This window comes from Etheostoma spectabile, chromosome 9 (assembly GCF_008692095.1).
Source record: "Etheostoma spectabile isolate EspeVRDwgs_2016 chromosome 9, UIUC_Espe_1.0, whole genome shotgun sequence".
In the NCBI taxonomy this organism is placed as follows: domain Eukaryota; kingdom Metazoa; phylum Chordata; class Actinopteri; order Perciformes; family Percidae; genus Etheostoma; species Etheostoma spectabile.
In genome coordinates, this window is record NC_045741.1 from 5,571,862 (window position 1) to 5,581,055 (window position 9,194).

The 9,194-nt window shown below is 43.6% G+C and overlaps 1 long non-coding RNA gene across 1 annotated transcript in view; it reads right to left on the bottom strand.

Annotated features, from left to right (window-relative positions):
• Window positions 1-946: 946 nt before the first annotated feature.
• LOC116696195 (uncharacterized) overlaps window positions 947-9,194 on the bottom strand; it is a 21,281-nt gene continuing 13,033 nt past the window's right edge. Inside the window, exons 2-4 of the long non-coding RNA XR_004333650.1 lie at window positions 4,683-4,687; window positions 1,816-1,822; window positions 947-958 (exon numbers count right to left, since the gene is read on the bottom strand). This is a non-coding gene — a long non-coding RNA (uncharacterized LOC116696195). The remainder of the gene's footprint in view (window positions 959-1,815; window positions 1,823-4,682; window positions 4,688-9,194) is intronic.

The following is a 9,194-nucleotide window of genomic DNA, read 5'->3' on the forward strand; positions in this document are numbered from 1 at the left end:
AAAGGTGACAATGACGTTGGAAAATGTTCCCAGGATGCATCTATTTAAAAAATATCCGATAAAGTGACAAAAACTTTCCCAAAAAGCACCAAAGACTTCGGAAAAAAACAAAAAAAAGACGACAAATGTACAAAACCCTGCTCTAGTCCCATGGTGTGAAAAGTTACTCAAAATCCAGGGTTTTGGTTACATACTTGTGCAATGGATGACGTAATGCGTCTCCATGACAGCGGGCGACAAAATCTGTATTGTCGCCCAAAAAGTCGTGCAATGTGTGACCCTGCAAGATCGCCCCTCTTTACATATTGTGACATCTTAAATGTCTTAAAACACACAAAATGGGAGATGGACTAATACACACGGAGCTGCCGCGTGATGATTATCACAGAAACATGATTGCAGCTAGCAGCTAACAGTTAGCAGCTAACAGCTAGCAGCTAACAGCTAGCAGCTAACAGCTAGCAGGGCGAGCTAGCTCACAGCAGGATAGAGACAGGGTAGGTGAATTCAACCACTGTCTGAGTTGAAAACGCATCTTGTTGTCACATAAGGGCCCTGTCCATGATGCACAAGCATTTTAATTACATTATGTGTCTGCTAAGAGGCACAAAGGCACTCTAAAACTTGCCCCAACAACTGCCATTTTAGCTCAGTGGAAGCTTGTACACGTAGCTGCAGATACTCAGTGTCAACCGCACCGATGCGGCTCGTGTTTCTTCTTCTATCGACTGTTCTGCGCATCAAGATTAACTTAGAAATTGACCAGAATTCTCCTTTAACCCTTGTGTTGTCTTCACTTTCGGGACCTTCTTGTCTCCCTGACTTATTTGGGGTTTTAAAAACAATTCTGAAATGAAATTTTACTTTGTAACCCTTTAACAAATATTGTCTTTATCTCCATTTCCAACAGCTGAGATAACATCTATGTTCAGGGAATGCATCAGTCTCTACTAGCACACTATTAAACATGGAAGTGGGGTTCGTTTTTTGTCATAAGGTTATAATTCATGTTAAAAATCCACTATGGAAACAACATAAGTGTCATATCCAGAATAATGTTCTGAGTCAGGAATACATGTTCATCACAGGAAATAAGGAAAGGACGCTGATTTCAGGTAGAAAACATGGAACTTGGACCATTTTTCTTCTTCTAAAAATTTGAAATGGGTCAATTTGACCCGAATCCCATCCAAGGGTTAAATGTGAACATTTGTCTAGTTTCTTCTCTCCTCTAAATATCTTTGAGTTGTGGACAAAACAAGACATTTGAGGACCTTATCTTGGGCTTTATCGGGGGAAACTGATCCACATTTTCAGAGACTAAACGACTCATCGATTAATCGAGGAAATAATCAAGAGATAACACAAAATAAAAGTGCCATCGACCCAATGTTACTACAAAGAGACTAAAAAGTTAGCTAAGAATGGAGGAAAAACTAACAGAAAATTATGGAAAGTAAAGTCTTAGTTTCTATCTAGACAGGCTCTCGTGAAGATTAATCAATTAGTCAGTCGATGATTATTATTCTGATTTATTATGAATGGGAAAAACAAGGAAAACTTCAGTGATGATGTCAGACTTTAGTGTCTGGTAGGCATAAGGATCGAAGCTCATATGGGTTCAACATCTCCTCTGAGGCTACGAGCCAGACCCATAAAAGCCTTAAAAGTAATGATAAAAAATCCCAAAACCCAGAGAGTGACCTTTGGTTGGTGCCAGACTACGTAGACCTCCGTTTGGGGGGGTGATGGTCTGGCACTGAGGAACAACCAGCACAACAAACTGACTGTAGTGTGCGTGTGAAGGAACAATACAGTGGAGCTGGAGCCTTGGAGCAGACACATGCATCTTGGATTGTTTGTGTCTCCGCAGACGTGCACACGCTTTCTTTTGTCTCCGTCCAGCTCCGTCTCTGGAACTTACTGGGAAAACCATGAGGCTCCAAAAACCTGGATCTGAAGGACATCTGCTCGGTTTCCAGCTCTGTTTCTTGATCCCCTCCAAAGTAGTTTTGCTTTTAGAATTAGAGTTGCAACGATTCATTGGAAATTGAAAGATGTCAACTGTTAAATTAATTTTGGTCTTGGACTCAAACCTCTTTGGAGTCGGTCTTGTCTTGGACTTGAACCTTTTTGGACTCGGTCTTGTCTTGGACTCAAACCTCTTTGGACTCGGTCTTGACTCGGACTCGACTAGTCCTGGTCTTGGACTTGTCTTGGACTCGACTAAGGGGGTCTTGACTACAGCCCTGGTTCTAACTGTACTTTAAAAGCGATATTTTAACCCTTAGTCTTGACTCAGACTCAAACCTTTTTGGACTCGGTCTTGTCTTGGACTCAAACCTCTTTGGACTCGGTCTTGACTCGGACTCGACTAGTCCTGGTCTTGGACTTGTCTTGGACTCGACTAAGGGGGTGTTGACTACAGCCCTGCCACACAGTCCCATGCCTAACTCAACATCCTGTATGCACTGTGGTGCGAGACAAGTTCACATACCGTCACACCCCTAAAATGTTCTAGATGTCTAATAAGGTCCTTTTAACCCTCTTCCCCCGTCCCCCGTCCCCCGTCCCCCGTTCCCCGTCCCTTACCCTTACATCTGTGGGTCCTCTACAAAATAAAGGTTTAGGATATGTGGGGGGGTCAGGGTGGTTGTTGGGTGTGAAATACATCCGACTGTCACGCAGGAAAATTGCAATTAACCCTTTTATTTTGCGTGACCACAAACCCTAACTAAGTGTTTTAGTTGCCAACCTAACATACTGTGTATCAACTATACACACATATCACACAATACCTAACACAAACACATATATCACACATATAACAAACATATACACAAACATATACCACACATATACACTATACACAAATATGACCACATATACACACAAACACCAACATATAAAAACATATATCACACATCATACACAATATCACACTATACACAATATACACACATATCACACACATATATCACACTATACACCACATATACACACATATACACCATATATCACACATATACACACATATACACACATATATCACACATATACACAATATACACACATATACTAAACAATATATCACACATATACACCTATACAACATATATACATATAAACAATATACTACACATATACACATATAACACATATATAAATTATAAACACATATATCACACATTACACACATAAACACATATAACATATAAACACATATATCCACATATACACATTAACACATATCTACATATAAAAACATCTATAACACATATACACTATATACACATATATACATATAAAAACACATATATCACACATATACACATATATACCACATATATACATATAAAACATATATCCACAAATATCACACATATACCAAACTATATACAATATAAACACATAATCACACATAACACATATATACATATAAACACAATATCACACTATACACAATATATACATATAAACAACAATATCACACATAACACACATATACATATTAAACACAATACATATAAACACATATATACACATAACACATATATACACATTAGTATACATATTAAACACATATATCACACTATACACATATATACATATAAACACATATATCACACATATACACACATATATCACACATATATCACACATATACACACATATACATATAAACAAATATATCACACATATATCACACATATATCACACATATATCACAAATATATCACACATATATCACACATATATCACACATATAAAGGACATATACACACATATTCACACATATACACACATATAACAGACATACATAAGAATTAAAAATACAAATCACTCACAGAAATGGCATGACCTTGATATGGTGTTTTATATATAGTGTATATATATATATATATATATATATATATATATATATATATATATGAGTCGACCTTTTCTGGAGATAGCCGGTTTCTGCAGGGCACAGACAATTGGCAGAGCTTAGCCTGGCTCGGCTCAGACCGGCCCAGCCTGCGCCAGCCAGTGTTGAGTAATGCCGTTAGTAAATACCCGGGCCAATTATGGCTAACGAGGGCCTGAGTAGAACCAGATGGACCTTTATTGAATTTGTCAGAGAAAGGTGGAGTGGAGATAGCTAACGAAGTGCAGCCGCTGCGCCGGGGAATGCAGAATGAATTCAGTTCTCCCATGTTCTCCCATGTTCTCCCATGTTCTCCTGTGTTCTCCCATGTTCTCCCTTTCTCCACCATGGTTCTTGCCACCATGCTGTCGCCTGTGTTTCTCCCCATGTTTCTCTCTCATCCAATGTTCCTTCTTTCTCCCCATGCTTCCAGTCGGATGTTCTACCCTGTCTCCCTCACTCTTTTCTCACTTCTCGTGTATGTTCTGTTCTCTCCCAACGGCCCTTCGCTCTTCTCCTTTTATCTCCCTTCATCCTCGCCCTGTTTTCTCCCATGTTCCTCTCCTCGCCCCTCCTCTCTCGGCATCCTGTTCTTCCTCGCCTCCCTCCATGTTTCCTCCTGTGTTACTCTGTCCTCCGCCATGTTCTCCTCATCTTTTCTCTCTCGGTTCTCAGGTTCTCTACATCCCATGTTCGTTTGTTCTCCCCATGGTCCTCTTTCTCGTTCTGTCCTCCTCTTTATCTCTCGTTCGCAGCTGCTCTTCCCCCTGACTCTCCCTCCGCCCTGTTCCTCTCGCATCTCTTTCTGTGTATCTCCTCATTCGTTCTCTCCCCTCCATGTTCTCCTGTGTTCCCCCTCCCCTGTTCCTCCCGTGTTCTCCGCTGTCCTCCCATGTTCCATTCTCCCATATATCCCATGTTCTCCCTGTTCCTCAGACATATGATGTTCTCTCACCTCTTCTCCCCCATGATCCCAGTTCTCCGCTCTCTCCCATGTGTTCTCAACTCGCACCCTCCTTCTCAAATTCTCTCATCTCCGTGTTTCTCCCATGTTCTCCATGTCTCCCAGGTTCTCCATGTTTTTTCTTTTTTCCACGTCCACCTCCTCGCCATGTTCTCCAACTCTCCCCATGTTCGTACCAGGTGTTTCTTTCTCGCTCTCTTCTCCCCATGTTCTCCTTCTCCTTCGCTCGGAACTCCTCCCTCCCCAGTTCTCGCTCGTCCCCTCCGCGCTCTCGCTCCTCTCCCTCATTCTGCTTCTCTCTTCTTCCTTCTCGTTCTGTTCTCCTCTCCTCCGCCTTCTTTTTCGTCCTCACATCCTCGTCCTTCTCTTCCTTCCTCTCTCCTCCTTCCGCGCCCCTCTCCTCATCTCGACCCATGTCGTGCCATTCCATTTCTTTTCTGTCTCTCCCAGGGTCCCCTCCCTCCTCGCCATGTTCTTCGCACTTTTCTTCCAGGTGCTCCCTCCTCCCCTGTTCCCCCTGTTCTTCGCGCCCTCGCACCTGTGTTCTCCCTTTCTCTCCCATTTTATAGTTCTCCCCTCCCATGTTCCTTCCATGTGTCCTCGCCTCGACTTCAGGACCGGGTGTCCCTATCTCTCCTCCCCATGGTTCTCTTTCTCTCCAGATTCCTCCCCTTCTCAAACCTCATCGCATCCCCCCCTGATCTCCCGTGATCTCCTTCCCCCTTCTCTCTCTCGCCTTCTCACGATTGGGCTTCTACCACTACGTTTCCGTTCTTCTCGCCCTCTAAACCTAACTTATCCTCTCCCACTCGCTCGGACTACTCCGTGCACCCCTACTCGCGTCATTCTTCTCTCTGCCCTTCTAGGTTCTCTGGTTCTCCAATGAATCTCTGTATTTCAAGGCTCCTTCCTATTTTCTCTCTATCTCGACCACAGTGTCCAACCTTCACCTCTCTCCTCGTCATGTGACCTCTGTGTTCCGTCTCGCGCAGTTGGCTTGTTCTCGGGACCGTTTCTCTCTGTGTTCTCGGCCATGTTCTCCCGTGTGTCATGCCGGGAACATCTTCCGTGTTGTCTCTATTCTTCTTTCAATACTGTGTTCCTGTCCCGTTACTCGGCTTATGTTCTGCCCATGTTCTCCATGTTCGCCAATCTACTATCAGATTACAACATGCGGTAATAATATATATAGTATATCATTTAGGACCAAACTGTCTCCATATGACTGCCTGCCGATTAATACGCAATTATTGCTGTTTTTTTTATCTGTTCTAACCAGGGCTGGTAGTACTCGAGTCCGGCACTCAAGAGCGGTTTTTCTATGGACCCGGACTTGTCTCTTCCTCGGCCACGGTCTTTCAGCCCAATATGGGCGTCTGGTCTGGACCGAGTCCAGGTTCTTTAATGATGTTGATTATACTATTATAGGGAAAGGGAAAACCCAAAATGATTGTCTTGATACTTGTCCATTCATAACCCCACTATTTCTGTCCTGTACTCGGATCTTGACTCAGACTCAAACCTTTCTTTGGACTAGGGTCTGTAGACTGGTGGACTCAAACACATCTTTGTGTACCCGTCTTGTACTTGGACTCGGTCTTGATCAGACTAAACTGTGGTTGACTTGACTCAAACCTCTTTGCCCGGTTTCTGATGTCTTCGGACTCAAACCTATTTGGACTATGGTCTTGACTCGGACCTCAACCTTTTTGGACTTGGTCTTGGACTCAGACTCAAACCTTTTGGGACCTGGTTGCTTGACTCGACTCAACCCTTGTTGGACTTCGTCTTGACTCAGACTCAAACCTTTTGGCTTGTTCTGCTTGACTCAAACCTTTTGGGGAACTGGTTGTGTCTTGGATGATCATGAACACTCTTTGTGGTCGTCTTATGGACTTAGACCTCTGGGTAACTCTGGTGTTTTTGCTCGCTCTACTTGGAACTCGACTGAAATGTCTGGTGCTTGGACTTGTCTTGGACTCGACTAAGAGTGGTCTGGACCTGCAGCCATTGGTTCTAACTGTACTTTAAAGCGATATTTTACCAACCTTGTGTTGTCCTTCTGGGTCCAAAAAACAGGACAAAGATTGACATTTTTGGTCCCTTTTTCTGCCTTTTTTTTCGAGGTCACTACCACAGCCTTATATAGTTTCTCTCCGTTTTGGAATTCATGGTCAATAACCCTCATGCTAGAAGAATATAACCTTAATATTTAGCACAAAGCGGGAAATTTTTGGAATATATTTTGACTACCAGTTAAGATCAGAGGATGAAAGTGATCATTGTATTTCCAAAGAGCCTTGCAAGGAATCCAATCCATTTATTTATGGTAATTTGGTTAAAAAGAGGGGGGGGTCTTAAGCGGCTTTTTAATGATGGTTAGTTAAAAAGTAGTTTAATATGTAATCGTGGAGCACGTTAAGGATTGTGCTACCCTAACGCTACTGCTGCATCACTTCCACATTTTACCAAACTAAGGAGCGGCGTGAGGCCCAAACCGCAGAACGCACACTCCCAGAACGCACACTCCCAGACACACACTCACAGACACACACTCCCAAACGCCAATCCCAGACACCCACTCCCAGACACACACTCACAGACACACACTCACGATCACACACTTACAGAACGCACACTCCCAGACACACACTCACAGACACACACTCACAGACACACACTCCCAGACACACACTCCCAGACACCACACTCACCGAACACACACTCACCGACACCACTACTCCAGACACAACAACCCACACACTACAGACCACACTCACAGCAACACACTCACAGACACCACTCACCGACACACACTTTACAATACGCCACACTCCCAGACCACACACTCACAGACACACACTCCAGACACACACTCCCACAACCCACTACACTCCAGCACAACACTCCCCACACACACTCACAGACACCACTCACAACACACACTACAGACCACACCACCAGCCCACACTCACGAGACAACCCACCACCAGACACACCACGCCACTCACAGACACACACTCACAAACACCACCTCACAGATACACAACTAGACAGCAACCAGACCAAACACTACCCCAGTACCACACTCACAGACACACAGATCGACACATACAGACAGATACATACCAGAACAGTACAGACACAGACACCACAAAACACATGCCACAACATCACAAATAGACAGAAACGCACAAATAGACACTCCAGACCACAGATAACAGATACCGTAACAGACAACAGACCACAGCACCTCACAGACCACACCTCACATACACACCCTGAACAACAAAATCTACCCATACACTCACAGCACATCACAGACACACCGACAACACAGACACATAGCAGACAGACTACAACACACACACCACTCATCGACCACAATCAGCCACACACCACTCCAACCCAACAGACAGACATCCGACGACACACAACCACTCACTCACGATACACACAAAGACCTATACACGACAGACAATGAACCAACACGAATACACATAGACACGACAGACACACGACCACTCACAACAACCATGACAACACATTACCCAACATCAGACACCACAGAAACACTCACCGCACGAAAAAAACAGGCAATAGACATGACAGACGACAAATAGACACTACATGACACACAGCTAGACAGCACATACGACAGACGCCAAGACACTCACAACCACAACTCCACATACAACCAACTCACAGAACACACACAGCACAATATACACAATACACATACAACAACTCCCAACAGCACACCCAGACAACACACATGATAGGACAACACACAGACCACACAGACCACACCCCACCCACACACACACCTCAACAGTTTACAACACCTCACACAGGACCACATCCACGAGACTACACAAATAGACATACAGAAATACAACAGACACAATATGGGAGTGCCACCGGGAACGTGTGTACAGACACGCACACTTCGCCACCCCCACTTCACAAGATCACACAATGGGTAATACACCTACAACAGAGATACACAGACACCCACCACAGACACGACAGACCTTGTGTACAATAGGCTCTTGTCTCCACTTGATATTTGCTAAATGCTTGCAATGCACTAAATCATTAATATATAATTGACTGAACAGCTGCTAAAAACTAGTCGTGTACCTAATGATTCAAAGGTCCTCTCCTTAGAAAAATTGTGTCTTACATCAAACTTTAGGGCCATCAGAGCAAAGGTTGGTATAAATGTAGCATTTTAACGAGCCTCACGATGATCATTGAAGGGTACATTGCAATCTAAATATATTTTCAACTGACAGTGGCTCTAAATACTGATTCTTC